Below are 16,887 nucleotides of genomic sequence, written 5' to 3' on the forward strand. Positions count from 1 at the left end.
ATCCTTTCAAGGTCAATAAAATGAATTCCAGTGTACTGACAAAACCGCGTCCAAACTAATGATGCAACCAACATAAGACGACATTCTAAAGAGAGAGTGATATTAATAATAATTCAGAAACATTTACCTCCAGAAAATCATGTGTTGTACAAGATTGCTTCAACAGCTGATGTTGTGTGATAGTGCTGAAAAAAAAAAAAATAAGTCAAGGGTATAGATGAAGAGACAGACAGAGAGAGATACAAACAGACAGGGAAAGCAACACACACACACACACACACACACACACACACACACGCACACACGCACACATAGACACACACACACACGTGTCTCACCATTGGTTTAATTCATTCGAGATCAGAGACCAGTCATTATAAATCATTGATCTCTTCAATAAGAGCAGAGAGAGGTAGGTAGAAAGACAGACACACACACACGTGTCTCACCATTGGTTTAATTCCTTCGAGATGAGAGGACGTGATAAGACTTCGTGCCACTCATTGTAAATGTCTTTCAATTCTCTTCTAAAATCATTGATCTCTTCAATAAGAGTATTAATTTCATGAACCACATCGTGATATGTAAACTCAATTTCTTCCAATGCCCTGTCAGGGAAAAAATATATATATATATATATCAGAATTATCATGATTTAATTAATAATCATTTGCTTCATCGTTCAAAGAGAAAACCATACACAAACTTACCAACTCTGTAGTAAGCTTTTGTCTTCATCGGAAGAAAGATCGCCCATGTCTCAGTTGTAAAAATGAAAATCCCGTCTGGCAGAAACTTTGTCTGGTGAATCACTTATAAGGCAACGACGAGGAAATTCCCTAAGCATTGGGTGCGGCCACAGGAAATGACAGCTTGGAAAATAACTGGGCGATTGTATGAATCATTTACAAAACATACTTAAAATGGTTTTGATTCAAATGTTTTCAGTTCGTGTTCTGAGATAAAATATAAACACGAGACCTTGTCTCACAGAATAGTTCCTATTTTTTCACAGCATGACTGTCTAAAACCACACAGCACGACCGTGTCAAAAAACACTTCCTCATTTTCACGGCATTAACTGAAAACATTTGAAACAAAACTTTTTTTATGCCGTGGTTTATACACAAAAATGATTTGCAACTCGGGCGGTGGTCAGATGAGATCATTAAGAGAAGTTTATCATTTCGTAATGGCACAAAAGGGGTATCTTAAAAAATATAAAGATTCAAATGTTTTGTTTGTCAATATTTTAGATGGGGATTATTGTGCAAAGAAAATTAAACTATTGAAGGAATTTGAGAATGAACAAATCTTTATAGGTTCAATGAGTGAGCTGATCAACCTCCAGGTTAAAAGGGGAGACAAATAAATATACCTTGGGATAGCCTGGTTATATATATATATATATATATATATATATATATATATATATATATATATATATATATTTATATATATATATATATATATATATATATATATATATATATATATATATATATATATATATATATATATATATATATACAAAGCCTGGTGTTGGCCTAGTGGTTAGGGTGGTGGCTTGGGATCCCAGTGTCCCGAGTTCGAATCCCGCTCAGCTGCTGAATTAACACCAGGGGGTTGACTCAGCCTGTCATCCTTCCGAGGTCAGCGAAATGAGTACCAGTATACTGGGCCGGTGTATGCCCCGGTTAGAATAGGTGTACCATATCCCTGTGTTGTAAGAGGCGTCCAGGAAGGGCATCCAACGATAAAACATTGCCTCACAAAAAGCCAAACCCATGCATAGCAGGGAAAAACGGATAAAAAGGGGGTTTATTTTTAGGGAAAAAAAAAGGGAATCGCTGAAAATCCCCCATTCATTTACATGGGGAAAAGTGAGCTAGAACCAGTATATTCACCCTACTCCCCTTTCTTCTTCAAATACTCAACTGCCCCAAACCGCAAATCCCCCAATCCCACCCCCCCCAACGTCTCAATCTCCCTCTTCCAACTCCATGCATCCAAACCCCCAACTCTGTCTTCCCATCCCCATGTCTTCATGTTCTTCACAACATGACACAAATATACACAGGGAACTTTAGCGCATGAGAAAGCCATTTGGTCTATCATGCTTGCGTTGTCACTGTTCCCGTTTGTTTAGAACAATGTTAAAAGTAAATAAAGATGGAAAGTGAAATTCACAATTACTTCCGCCTTTATTCTCTTATCCTCACTTTAATTCACTGACCGGTGTTTGTGTGTTTGTTTGTCGTGTTACTCCTCCTACAGCTGTGGGCCAATTCCATCAAGACTTTCTCCAGAGGATCAGCATGACCCCAATGAATGTATGGGGGTGTTTTTATCTTTGCCAGTGGTCTTGGGGAGAGGGGAAGTGACACAAATTCTCTCTGTAAATGTGTATCATGTAATGCCACCTCCAGGTGGGGGAGGGTATTACAAGTCTCCACCATTTGCAGTGCAGTATTCCTGTCCCCACGTTTTCCAGTGCAGTGAGGTGTTTTGAATTATAAGTCGAAGGTATGTTTTTGCTTCATGCATGTAAGGTTTTTTTTGTTTTTGCCTTTACAGAGCTATTAGTTACCTATACACCGCCCAAACAAAGGTATGCGTCAGAAGAATGTGTTGCATGCTTGGAACAAGATCGACCGAAGGGAAGGTACTCTGCCAGTGGTTTGAAAGACGAATGCCCGCACTAGGATCTTGCTGGGAAGACATCTTAATTTTAATGCATTTTTGCAGGGTTCAATTTCACGTTGTTCCTTTTGTACTCTTTCATTTAATAGGACTATGCACTGTTAATTGTGTGTTTGAAAGCTGCTTTGATTGATGACATTTCAACCTGTGTTTGGTCATCAACTTCCTTAAACGTATGCAGTTCATCCGACGGCAATGCATCTTTAACCATCACAAGAAAAACTAGTAAGGCACTCGATAGTGGCATAGTTCTGCCACAAAACACAATACCTGATCCAAGAGAACATATCTGGCCCAATACATTTTTGAAATATCATGCTCATGCATAGTTTTTGGCCCTATCTCTCAATGGTGAAGAATCACTTAAAATAATTCTCGTACTCTGATCCGAATCTGGATCTTCACCAAAATTGAATCAATTCTTCCGTGTCACACACCCAATAGTCCACCAAGTTTTTTTCCAAATACGCCCACAACTTTTTGAGATATCCTGTATACAAACAGACAAACAGACAGAAAGGGGTGAAAACATAACCTCCTTCACCTCCAGTGGCGGAGGTAGTGATGAGTCCAAAACATGTTACTTGAGGGATTGAGAAATGCCAAATCAGAGAGAATTTCCTGATAGCAAACACATTGCTGACCAGAAATCCAGAAATCAGAGATCCAGTGAATATACAATGATAGCATGATATACACCAAGATCATTCAGCTTTGTGAGCATCTGGAACAACCTCTCCTTGTTGAAAAAAGGAGTTAATTCTACGAGTTAGAGGAGTTGCTAACTCAACAGAGAATTCGCAGTTAATGCATGCAGATATCCCATCAGGTACAGCAGAAGTTTTAGGCCGAATCATTGTCAATGGATTTGGCACTTCTCATGGGTTTACAGTGAGTCGTGGTTTTGCAGCTGGAAGTTATGGTGAAGTGCAGTCAAATTAAGTAGGACTACATCAGGAGAAACAAATAAAATATTCATTGCAAGCATTGGGTTTTCTGGTTTGAAGCAGTAATGGCAACCAAAGTACAGTGCTGTGGTCAGACTGCACAATTCCCCTTAAAATTTGGGAGGGTAGTCAAGTGCAGGAATCTGCAAGAACACATCTAAACTGGGCAGCGTCAAAGAGGATGGAGAAACGAGAGGGCAAGAGTGAGGCCAAAATGAAGCAAAAGTGAACTAAGAGTCCACTAACCTATCTGTGGTGAGTGACAAGTAGGTCTTGGGACTCGGCATCCTGCCATGATATGCCAATAACAAGGAGAGCCTTGGTGTTGATTGCTTCCAGAGAAACAAGCAGCTGCACCAGCCTAGAGGTAAACTATATTTTGAAGACCAGCAGAGTACTCACCCGACGTGTGATCTTATTCCAATCATGCAACACGTTATTCTGATGCGTACCTTTATTTGGGAGGTGTATAGGCAACTTGCAGCTCTGTGTCGGCAAAATAATAATAATAATAATAATAATAATAATAATAATAATAATAATAATAATAATAATAATAATAACCGGGTTACTTGCATGAAGTAAAAACATACCTTCTGATTACAATTCAAAACACCTCGCTGCACTGGACAATGTGGGGACAGGAATACTGTCCTGTAATTGGTGGAGACTTGTAATACCCTCCCCCACCTGGAAGCAGTGCTACATTTGCTTCCCCTCCCCTTCCCCCCAAGGCCAACAGAAAATATAACAGCACCCCTAAACACTAATTGTGGTCAAGCTGATCCTCTGTAGCAAGTCTGGATGTAATCGGCCCACAATTGTAGGAGGAGTGGCGCGACAAACACACAAACACCGGTCTATGAATTATCATAAGGATTAGCTGAAGAAAGAGGGAAATGATTGTGAATTTAACGTTCCATATTTATTTACATAAATGGGAACAGGAACAATGCAGGCATGATAGGCCGAATGGCCTCCTCATCCACCAAATTTGCCTGTATCTTTGTGTAACGTTGTCAATAATGGGAAGAAATGGGGAGGGGAGGACAGAGAGTGAGAGGTGGGGGTGCATGGAGTTCGAAGATGGAAATTGAGATGTTGTGAGGGGGGAGATTGAGCACTTCGGGTTTGGGGCAGTTGAGTACTTGAAGAAGAAAAGGGGAGGGGATGACAGAGGTGGGTGGGGGGAGGGAGGGCAGAGAGGGGGCAGAGTTGGGATCGAGGGGTTTGAGGCTTTTGTGGGGGTAGGGAAGGAGTTGAGGACATTGGGGTGGGAGGGGTTTAAGGATTTGAAGAAAAGGGGAAGAGAGCACAGAGTTTGGGTGTGCTTGGAGGGGGTCGCAGAGAGGAGACATATTTGAGAAGGGGGTTGAGGACGTGTGTGTGTGTGTGTGTGTGTGTGTGTGTGTGTGTGTGTGTGTGTGTGTGTGTGTGTGTGTGTGTGTGTGTGTGTGTGTGTGTGTGTGTGTGTGTGTGTGTGTGTGTGTGTGTGTGTGTGTGTGTGTGTGTGTGTGTGTGTGTGTGTGTGTGTGTGCGCGCGTGTGTGTTTAGAGGGGGGGAGAGGGGATTTGTGGACCCAAAGTCACAATTTACATGATGCAGAATTTCCATGGGTCTTTTGGGTCCTCTTGGTATTTTGGGTTCTCAATGTATTTTGGATACCCTGGGTCTTTTGGTTCCTCTGGATGTTTTGGGTGTTCGGGGTCCTCAACGTTACTTGCATTGTCTGGGTCATTTGGGTATTTTAGGTTTTCTCAGTCCTTGGAGTATTTTGTGTGTTTTGGGTGTTTTAGTTCCTCAGGGTCTTTTGGGTCTTAAAGGGTCTTCTGGGTATTCGGGATATTTTAGGTATTTTGGGTTTTTGGGGCATTTTCAGTCTTTTGAGGTTTTGGGGTCTTTCAGGTATTTTGGGTTTTTGGGGCATTTTCAGTCTTTTGAGGTTTTGGGGTCTTTCAGGGTCTTTTCGGTGTTTTGGGTCTTTAAGGGTCTTTGTGGTCTTTAATGGTATTCTGGATCTTCAGAGTTTTCAGTCTTTTTGGGTCCTCAGGGTTGTTTGGATCCTCGGGGTCATTTGGGTCCTCAGGGTCTTTTGGGATTATGAGGTATTTTGGATCTTTGGGGTATTTTGAATCTTTCGGGGTCTTTTGGGTCTTTGGGGTATTTAAGGATCTTTTGGGTATTTTGGGTCATCCGGATATATTGGGTCTTTTGGGGTGTTTTGGGTCTTCAGGGTATTTTGGGTCTTTTTGGTTTTCAGGGTCTTTATGGATCTTTGGGTCTTTAACGGTCTTCTGGATCTTCAGAGTCTTTTCAGTCTTTTGGGTCCTCTGGGTACTTCAGGTTAAGCATTTTAGGTTACAATTGTGGGTGACGTCAGTTTTGCTGTCCAGTCAATGGGTGAAGAGCAGATATACACACATACATAGTCGCATACACTCGCTCCATTTTATATCGATGAACTTGATGTAGGCACGTCGAAAATATTGAAAAGTGTGCGAATAGCAAACTTCACATATGTTATCTTTTTTGCATACAAAGTCGAGGCTCGTGGAGGAACAAGAACAAAGAAGGGATCAGGACGTAATAGAACAAAAGAACAGCAGAAAAAGTGGGGGCAGGGGGGAACGCTCTCCCTCTCTCCATCTCCATCTCAAACCTCTCTCCCTCCTCAAAATCCTGGTGCCGTTTAATCAAATCTGTTTCTGGTGTATGTTCCCCCTCCATCCCCTCCCTTACCTCAAATGGCCGCACTGCTGATTCCACACGTGATAAAGCTGAATGTCTAAACTCAGTGTTTGCAGCTAAATCTTGTGTCCTAAACCCATCACTATCTCTACCCACTTCACCCAGTCGCACCCAACTGTCCCTGAACTCTGTGTCCTTTTCTCCTAACAAGATGGAGAGTTTGCTTTCAAACCTCGAGTCAGATTCTGCAACCGGTCCAGACGGCATCAGCCCACGTGTCCTCAAAGCCTTCTCTTCTGCTCTTGCTCACCCTCTCTCTGTTCTATTCACCCTCTCATTTGCCCAAGGTCATCTGCCATCTGCTTGGAAATCTGCTAACATCACTGCCCTGCATAAAAAAGGTGCAAAAACAGATCCCTGTAACTACAGACCAATCAGCCTTCTCCCAATCATCAGCAAGGTGATGAAATCCATCATCGCTTCTGACATGAAATCCTTCCTCTTCTCCAATGGCTTGATTTCCAATCATCAATTTGGTTTCAGAACAGGTCACTCTACCCTGGATATGCTGCTTCTGCTCTCCCATCAATGGATGGAGGTCCTCAATGCCAGACAGGAAATCCGAGCCGTATCCCTGGACATATCACGTGCTTTTGACGCAGTCTGGCACCCTGCCCTACTCACCAAACTCTCTTCCCATGGTATTCAAGGCCATCTCCACTCATGGCTCGCAGACTTCCTCTCCTGTCGCAATCAACGTGTGGCCCTAAATGGAGTTCTTTCATCCCCTCTTCCTGTGCAGGCTGGAGTTCCTCAAGGTAGCGTTCTGGGCCCTGTTCTTTTTCTGGTTTTCATCAATGATCTCTCGGACTCTCTGGAAAATCCTCTATTTCTCTTTGCCGACGACTCCACCCTCTGCCGTACCATCTGACATCCCTCAGACCGGCAAGCAGCAGCTTCTTCGCTCACTGCAGATCTGGATAAAATCAGAAACTGGTCCAACACGTGGAACATGTCTTTCAATCCAGAGAAATCTCACACTCTCACTATGTCTCTTCGAAAGGACCGTTTACAAACCCCCCCCCATCCACTTTCTCAACAATCCTCTGGAAGAAGTCTTTTCTTTCAAGCTTCTAGGTCTCACTATCTGCCATGACCTTTCCTGGGAAAGTCACATTTCCAACCTCGCCTCAAAAGCCAGTCGCCGACTGGGAATCCTCCGTCGTGGTAAGTCCTTCCTCGGCCCTCTTGAGCTCCTGACCACTTACAAAGCTTTTGTCCGTAGCCTGATGGAGTACTGCTCTCCCCTCTGGGCTGGTGCTCCTGCCTCCCACCTTTCTCGGCTTCACGCTGTCGAAACCAGGGCATTTAAGATCATCGGCATCTCCCGCAATGAAGCTGAGTCTTTGGGCCTCTCACTCAATGACCGCAGGTTGGTCGGTGGTCTTTCTGTCTTCTACCGACTCCTCTCCAGCCTTGCCCCCCCTGCTCTCTCTGCGATTTGTCCCCACCACATTTCCACAGGGTGCTCAAGGTCCGCCAACAACCCCCTTCTGGTAAAACTACCAAAATCACGAATCACTGCTCATCTTCACTCTTTCATTCCTCTTTTTTCCCACCTTTGGAATAAACTTCCTCACTCTATTCTTTCCCATTCTTCCCTCCAGGCTTTCAAAACAGCTGTTCACCACCACCTCTTATCTTCCCCCATCCAAATCCTCGATCTTTTCTACCCCCGATAATCCACCCAAGCCCACTTCCTTCATTTCTCCTGCTTTTCTTCCTGAAAGTCCCTGAAATGTCCATCTTCTCTTCGCCATGTTCCCCGTCCCATCCCCATCCCTCTCCCTTCCACAGTTCACCTAATGTGTCTGTTCCCCACTGTTTTGTCCCTTCCACTCCCGCCCCTCTTGTCTCATGCCTCCTTGCTGTGAGTTGTGTGTTAGCTCTCATACGAGCCTCGACCAAGGTATACAAAAAAAAAACGCACCAGCAGCAGGGTTGAGGGACAAAATAGAGACACTTGGACAAATAGTCAGGAAGAATGAGAGGTAGGGCAAGACATGTGGGGTGGACAATATTGCTGTAGAAGCAAACTATCAGGAAAGCAAAACTGGAAACTTTGAAAAAGTGGGCTTGGAGAGGTTTAACGGGGGTAAAAAATATCATGGTTTTGGATGGGGGATGATCTGAAATGGTGGTGAACAGCTGTCGTGAAGACCTGGAGGGAAGAATTATGTCAGAGAATGTGGAAGTTGGTTCCACAGGTGGGAAAAAAGAATAATGAATAAGTGGAGGTGAGCAGTGATTCTGGATTTTGTGAGTTTCACCAGAAGAGGGTTGCTGGTGGACCATGTGTGCCCTGCAAAAACCTTGAGGAAGGTGGGGATTAGAACAGAGAGTGCAAAGCATGGAAAGAGCAGAGGGTGCAATACCAGAAAGGAGGCGGTAGAATATAAGGAAACCAACTGACCTGTCTGCAATGTGAGAGTGATCAGCCCATAGACTCAGCTTCATCGCAGGACAGTCCAATGATCTTGAAGGCCTTGGTTTTCATGGCATCAAGCAGAGCAATATGTGAGGCAGGAGAACCAGCCAAGAAAGGAGAGCAGCATTCCAAACTGAGGATGAAGGCCTTGTATGTGGATAGGAGTTCAGGTGTGCCAAGGAAGGAATTTGCATAATGGAGGATGCCCAGTCGGTGATTGGCTATTGAAGCTAACTTAGACGTGTGGTTAGTCCAAGAAGGATCATGGCTGAGAGTGTGACCCAGGAGTTTGAGTATTTTATCTCACTATATTTAAGCTTCTATAATGCTTATTCCTTTGAAACATCTTTGTATTGTTAAGGAAAATTGTTTGTTTCATTATCTATATTATGTAACTCATGGTATTTTTATTGTCATGTTTTTTATTACCTCTGCCACTGAATATGTTCTGCTTGAAACCTCTGCTATGTCAGGTCAGGTTAGATCTGTGACCTGCTACAGGTACCATGTAAACCTGTACTAACCTGTTCCATGGTCGGGTTGTCGGCGACTAAACCGTCTCCCCCAGCAGGTTTTCTGGTGAGGAGGGTGTTTGGATATGGACACCCAGCAGGATTAAAAACAAAACCTCTCAAAGGGCGGAGGAGCTCCTTGTGAGCCAACGGCCATCCATATCTAGTGCCCATCTGTGTCTGCGGACGGCCTCCTGCAGTCGGGTTACTTTTTTATTAGGAGGTTGGTGGCAGGATTTGCACTCCGGCCACCGTAAAACCCTTCATTCTGCAAAACACACAAACGCAAAAAAATCTGAAAACCCACGCCGTGGGAGTACCTCCTCTGCCGCTTCCCTTCGCAGAGCAGCTCACCGGATGACGGGATTGGGGCAAAGCCTTCGGGACCCCAAATCTTTGATGATAGGAGGGAAACCACGGGGTAACATCCCTGGGTCAGATTGCGGGAGAGTGTGTCGGAGTGGTGCTGAGGTGTTATCCACCAGACGGCGGTCTCCTTGGGTTAACCTAAGGCGGTCCCTTCAGGTGGGTGCCTGGAATGTCCTATCCCTAAGAGAGGATGATCACCTGTCTCTGTTATCATCTGAGCTCAAGCGTTTGGACATCGGGATTGCAGCTCTCTCTGAGGTTCGGAGACCGGATTGCGGCGAGATAATGGTGGGTGGTTACACCTACTATTGGTCTGGTCGCTCTGATGGTTACCATACCCAGGGAGTTGCTGTAGCTGTGTCCAATAAGCTGACCCCAATGATAATTGAGGTAACACCGGTCAACGAGCGTATTATGAGATTAAGGATTCGTCACTCCTTAGGTGTCATTTCCCTGGTCTCTGTTTATGCTCCGACTAAGGCGAGTGATCTCGCCGTGAAGGATGCATTCTACGCCACGCTCGAGTCTGTGGTTGATCAGTGCCCCAGACGAGATATACTTCTAGTCTTGGGGGATTTCAATGCATCGACTGGAACTGATAGGGATGGTTATGAGGTGTGTGTTGGTCCCAATGGGTCAGGAACTTTGAACCAGAATAGCACTAAGTTCCTTGACTTTGCAAGAAGTCATGGACTTAGGGTGGCTGGTTCATGGTTTCGGCACCCACAAGCTCATCGCTGGACTTGGTATTCCAACGATGGTGGTGTGGCAAAGGAGATTGACCATGTCCTCATTGACGGTCGTTGGAGGATGACCCAGAACTGCAGGGTCTACCGGAGTGCTCAGTTCCTCAATACTGACCACCGGCTAGTTGTAGCAACTCTAAAGCTGCACCCTAAATCCTGGAGAATGGTACCATCCTAGCCTAGGCTGGATGTTGGCAAGCTCAGGGATGAGAGAGTAGCTGAGGAGTTTGCGAACAGGCTGAGTGGACACTTGGGGGGTCTGGGTGCTTTGGGGGGTCCTGAAGAGTTGTGGAGTGCCTTCAAGACCACCATCCTTGATGTTGCCGGTGGATGTCTTGGAACTCACCGCAGGGCAAAGAAGAATTTTGTCTCTCAAGGGACACTGGATACCATTGACCAGAGTCGCAGGGCCAGGCAGAATGGCAGAGCTGAGCTGTTCAGGGAGCTGAGGCATAAAACTGTACGTGCACTGAGGGTGGACAAGGAGGCCTATGTGCGAGGAATCTGTGAGGGGGTAGAGCATCACCTGTGGGCAGGTGATTCTCGTCCCGCTTACAGGGGAATTCGTGCATTGCGTTCATCCAAGCCCATCCCTCGGAGCACTGCAGTTAGAGCAGAGAGTGGTGGGCTCTTGACAGAGGAGTCTGAAGTGAACGCCCGCTGGGCCGGTTACTTTGAGTGGTTGTACCAGGCTGATCCCCCAGCTGTCGAGTTGGACATCAAGGGTGTTACAATCCCTGTTGCTGACCCTCGAATCAACTGTGGTCCACCTTCGCTTGTGGAAACACGGGCTGCGGTGAACCAGTTGAAATGGGGCAAAGCTCCAGGGATCTGTGGCATCCATGCTGAACTTCTCAAGGCTGGTGGAAATGCTCCACTCGTGTCGTTGCATGCAGTTTTATGCTCTGCCTGGAACACAGGCATCATCCCAACTGATTGGAAGAGGGGCCTTGTTGTTCCTCTCTGGAAAGGGAAGGGTGATCGCCAAGACTGCGACAACTACCGAGGGGTGACGCTGCTCTCAGTGCCGGGCAAGATCTTTGCTCAGATAATTATTGATAGGGTTCGCCACCATTTGCTTGAGCACCAGCGTCCAGAGCAGTCAGGCTTTACACCAAAGAGGTCAACGATTGACTGTATCCTTGCTCTTCGTGTCCTCACCGAACGCAGACGAGAGTTTCGGCAGGGGCTGCTTGCAGCCTATGTTGAGATTGAGGGAGGATTTCGGAGAGATCAAGCTGCGGCGCATCGTTTGGGAATGGCAAGATCTCGGACCTTGATTTTGCAGATGATGCAGTCATCTTTGCGGAGACTTTAGATATCCTTTCGGGGGCCCTCGAGGTGCTGAATGAGGAGTCAGAGCTGTTGGGATTACGGGTTTCTTGGGTCAAAACTAAGATCCAGGCTTTCGGTGACATCTTGGATGCTGCTGTCCTGTCTGTGTCTGTTTGTGGTGAGGATGTTGAGGTCATGGAGAGATTCACTTACCTTGGCAGTGATATTCATGTTTCTGCTGGCTGTGAGTCAGAGGTCAATAGACGTCTGGGTCGGGCCTGGGGAGTTATGGATTCATTGGATCATGGGGTGTGGCGATGCCGGGATCTGTGCAGGAGGACGAAAGTCCGAGTCTTCAGGTCCTTGGTGCTCCCAGTCTTCCTCTATGGATGTTAGTCTTGGACTCTGACCAGGGATCTAAGACAGACTTAATTCCAATTGGTACCAGGTCTCTTCCGAGAATCATTGGCTATCGCTGGTCAGACTTTGTTTCCAACGAACGGGTGCTGAGAGAGACTCAAATGAGATTTGTTACCTGCATAGTCCGTGAGCGTCAGTTGCGGCTGTATGGACATGTGGCTCGTTTTCCTGACGCTCATCCTGCTCACCAGATTCTCTCAGCGAGGGAGTCTCATGAGTGGAGGAGGCCAGTGGGCCAGTTGCAGCAGGTTGACCATCATCTCAAGGAGATGGGGATGGGCCTGGCATCTGCCTGGGCGATGGCCAGACGGAGGCCCCTGGAGTACCGGCAGAAAGTGGACGCAGCGACGCACTGTTCTGGCACATGCTCCCATACCTGACCTGACCTGCCACCAAACGTGATGGAGGTTATGTTTTCACCCCTTTCTGTCTGTTTATTACTTGGCATTTTTTTTTCCTTTTTTTGACAAGTATGTTGATCGCCTCCATTTGTTTGTTTGTGTTTGTTTGTCTGTCCGTTCGCCTCAAACCCAAATTGCTCAACCGATCCCTCTAAAATTTTCAGAGATTAATGTCACTGACCCTGCAACGGACACGCATTGAAGTTTTGTAAAATTCGGTCTACGGAAAAGGTCTACAGAGGCCAAAAGGCCAATTTGAGCCAAATTTTCTAAAATCCTCAAATTTCTTCTGATTGACTTGAAATTTCAACACGATTTGCATATCAGGTCATTGAAGTCAAACACCTCTTACGTTTGAGGTTACATTAGGTTAAAAGGTCAACATAGGCCATAAGGTCAACCCAAAACAAGCCAAATTTATAGATTGTTTCTAAAATTGTCAATTTTCATCTGATTTACTTGAAATTTGAAGATCATTTGCATAATCAGGTCACCAAATTCAACCACTGACTAATTTTTGAAATAAACATAGACCAAAAGGTCAACATAGGCCAAATTTCTAAAATCCTCAATTTTAATCCAATTAACTTGAAATTTAAAGAACATTTGCATATCAGGTCACTGAATTCAATCACCAACTAATTTTGAGGTAAACATAGGCCAAAAGGTTGACATCGGCCAGTTTGGGCCAAATTTCCTAAAATCCTCAATTTTCATCCAATTGACATGAAATTTGAAATACATTTTCATGTCCGGTCACTGAATTCAAACACCTATTAATTTTGAGGGAAACTTATGCCAAAAGGTTAATTTGGGCCAAATTTTCTAAATCCTCAATTTTCATCCGATTGAGTTGAAATTTGAAAATAATTTACATATCAGGTCACTGAATTCAACCACCTATTATTTTTGCAGTTGTCATTGGCAAAAATGTAAACATAGACCAAAAGGTCAACATTGGCCAATTTTCTAAAATCCTCCATTTTCATCCAATTAAGTTTCAGTCAAGTTGAAATTTGAAGAGCATTTGCATATATATCAGGTCACTGAATTCAACCACCTATAAATTTTGAGGTAAGCATAGGCCAAAAGGTCAAAATAGGCCAAAAGGCCAATTTGGGGGAATTTTTATAAAATCCTCAATTTTCATCCGATTGACGAGAAATTTGAAGAGCATTTTTAGGTCAGGTCGCTGAATTCAACTACCATTTAATTTTAAGGTCAAATGGTCAACACAGGCAAAATTTCTAAAATTGATAGATATTGAGAAAAACTAAATATATCACTATATCTCAAAAAGTTGTGGACGAATGAGGACAAAACAAGATAGATGAGTTGAATAGGAGACAAGAACAAGCGGATTGGGTTTTGGTTAGGATCGAGCTCATCAGTGGGAACCAAAACGTAAACTTCTCCACCTGGCAGAGGTGTGTGCTCTATCGAGTGCCATTCTACTTTCTGCTGTTTTGCCAAGTTGTTACTCCATGAGTGATTTTTCATTTTTTGTTTGTCTGTTCATTTGTTTTTGTGCAGGATATCTCAAAAAGTTGTTGATGGATCTGAATGAAATTTTGTGGACAGGTTAGTGTGTGTGACAAGGACGAACTGATTAGATTTTGGTGAAGATCCGGATCCGAATACTGGAATTTTTAAAGTGATTCTTCACCATTGAGAGATCGGGCCAAAAATTATGTATAGCACGATATCTCAAAAAGTTGTGACAGATTCAGACGAAGCTTGGTGAACATGTTGAGCATGTGACAAGGAAGAATTGCTTCAATTTTGGTGAAGATCAGAATCCGGATCCGGATCTGATAATTTTTCAAGTGATTCTTCACCATTGAGAGATAGGGCCAAAAACGATAGAAAGAATGATATTTCAAAAACCTATTAGGCTCAATATGTTCTCGTAGATCAGGCATTACGTGGCAGTGGTATGCGCTCTCCCGAGTACCCTTCTAGTTTTTTATGGTGTATTATGATTTTTTTTAATGATGAATCTTTTGGTTTTCTTTAATTATGTAATTCACATGAAATTCAGCATGCTGAGTGCTGCCCACCATCACCTCATTCGTTTCCCCATAACCACCTCTGCTTTCTTTTATTCTTTTTGCTATTCACTTTTCCCACCATCACCTTTTCCCTCTTTTCCATCTGTCCACATGTGCGAGCTCTCATATACAGTATGTGCACTCGACTTTGATATGTCCAGCCTGGGTTTGAATCTCAGACCAGCTATGAACTGTCACCCTGTCTGTGTTGTGCAGGTAGGGCGAGGCATCAATGTGTCGTTCATTCGATAGATGTGAAGCCTGAGAAACCGTTTGCCTCGACTTACAAAGCCTTTCAACAATATGTATTTGAAATTATTTAGTTTCATAGCTTTGTCGACATTACGATCATTACCATCGCAGCGAAAGGCCACTTTCATTCCTCCATGGAAGCTCTGGACAAACAAACTTTGAATGAGTGCACTCACTGACACACACACACACACACACACACACACACACACACACACACACACACACACACACACACACACACACACACACACACACACACACACACACACACACACATTTTATTCAAATAAATAAAACATCCATTGTTATTAATTTAAATTTGAAATCAAACATTTGTGGTACATTCTAATGCAAACAAAGGCATGTTCTTTTTCACCTCTGTGCTGCATTTCGCCCGATGGCTAGCTTCATGTTCTTAACCTCGGCCTCCTATTCCCCATCGAGCACCGCAGTTCCATCTCGCACTGCGGTACGTGCGCTCAGCACCGAGACATCCAGCCTTTGATCTATGGCTGTGTTGTTTGCCTTGTGTGCCCACTCCATTTCTCATCACACTTTGGATTTGCTTTATTGCTGAATATTTTTACCCAAATCCTATTCTTCACCGTGAACCGTTTTATTGACCCAATCATTTCCAGCATCATTTTTGCTCTTACATTAACACATTTGTTTGCATTGTATAACATATTTGGATGTGGTCTGATGTGGAAAGAAAATTGCATAAAACATTATAATCTTTGATATATGTACTTATTTTAAACAATTATTGTTCTGCGATGATGTGGGGGAAATGATGTTTTATTAACGTCACTGCAAGCAACTATTCACAAGGAATCACAAGGAAATTAGATGCAGGTGGAGGTCAGTCAGCCCATCATGCCTGCACAACATCAACACCGCACTAATTTATCAACACCGGACCAAAAGAAGAAAATGCAAAATATATTTAAAACATTTTTTTTAATCAAGTGTTTTTTTGTGGGGGTTTTTTTTTGTAGTTTTTGTATTTTTTCTTTTTCCATCTTCTCAAGGCAGTGGACATAGGCTTGGGTAAAAAAAACACAACATCAACCACACAACACCCCTTGGTACCTCCAACAACAGCACTCCAAACACATGTACACAATCACCCATCAATGCTCAAACTACCTAAAAGTCTTGCCAACATCCCTATACCCCTCTATCTCCATAACTTCCAGGTAACTATCTAATTCCAATTTAAACGTATCTAATGTTTCTACTGACACTACCATTCCAGGGAGACCATGCGATGCATTAACGACTCTCTGATTAATAGACCCCTGCCTTACTACCGTCTTTTCTCTCAGGCTCTGACTCCTGGTCCTATAACTGTCTACTTTGATGAATAATTATTCTGCAATTGTTTTAGCTACACCTTTCATTATTTTAAACATCTCAATCACATCTCCTCGTAAACACCTCCTTTCTAGCGTATAAAGCCCCGCCTCCTTCAGCTACTCCTCATAGCTGAGTCTAGCTAGGCCCAGAATAAATCGAGGAGCCGTATGCTGAACCCTATCTATGGCATTTATTTCCTTCCTGAGTTGTGGTGACCAAAACTGCACACAATATTTTAGATGTGGCCCTCACTAAATTCCTGTACAATGTTAACACCATCTCTTTTGATTTATAAATGATCCCCCTCCGAATACATCAGAAAACCCTATTTGCTTTACCTATAGCTGCCTAGCATTGTGCTGCCTGCTTACCTCCCGTATCTATGACCACCCCCAGATCCTACTCCTGTGTGACATGCTCCAAAATGACCCCTTGCATCCTGTAATCTCTATTTTCATTATTCTTCCCCATCCCTAACACCTTACACTTTCTCAGGTTAAATTACATCTGCCAGTCTTTTACCCAATCTATGCAAGTACCAATACTTTCCTAAATCTGATCACCACCCCCTCTGCTATCCACCTTACCACCAATCTTTGTATCATCTGCAAATTTGGAAAGCCAACTCTTCACCCCACTATCCAAATCATTGATGTAAATAATGAATAGTTAT

General features: G+C 43.9%; 1 long non-coding RNA gene across 1 annotated transcript; it reads left to right on the forward strand.

The window, feature by feature from the left end:
- The first annotated feature begins 2,004 nt into the window (after window positions 1-2,004).
- Window positions 2,005-15,105, forward strand: LOC147016768 (uncharacterized). The gene is made up of 2 exons (XR_015049172.1): window positions 2,005-2,665; window positions 14,817-15,105. It is a non-coding gene; the product is annotated as an uncharacterized LOC147016768 (long non-coding RNA).
- The last annotated feature ends 1,782 nt before the right edge of the window (window positions 15,106-16,887 follow it).

The sequence above is a fragment of the Eptatretus burgeri genome, chromosome 11 (genome assembly GCF_056783735.1).
Source record: "Eptatretus burgeri isolate ZD-2024b chromosome 11, Ebu_testis_v1, whole genome shotgun sequence".
Taxonomy (NCBI): Eukaryota; Metazoa; Chordata; class Myxini; order Myxiniformes; family Myxinidae; genus Eptatretus; species Eptatretus burgeri.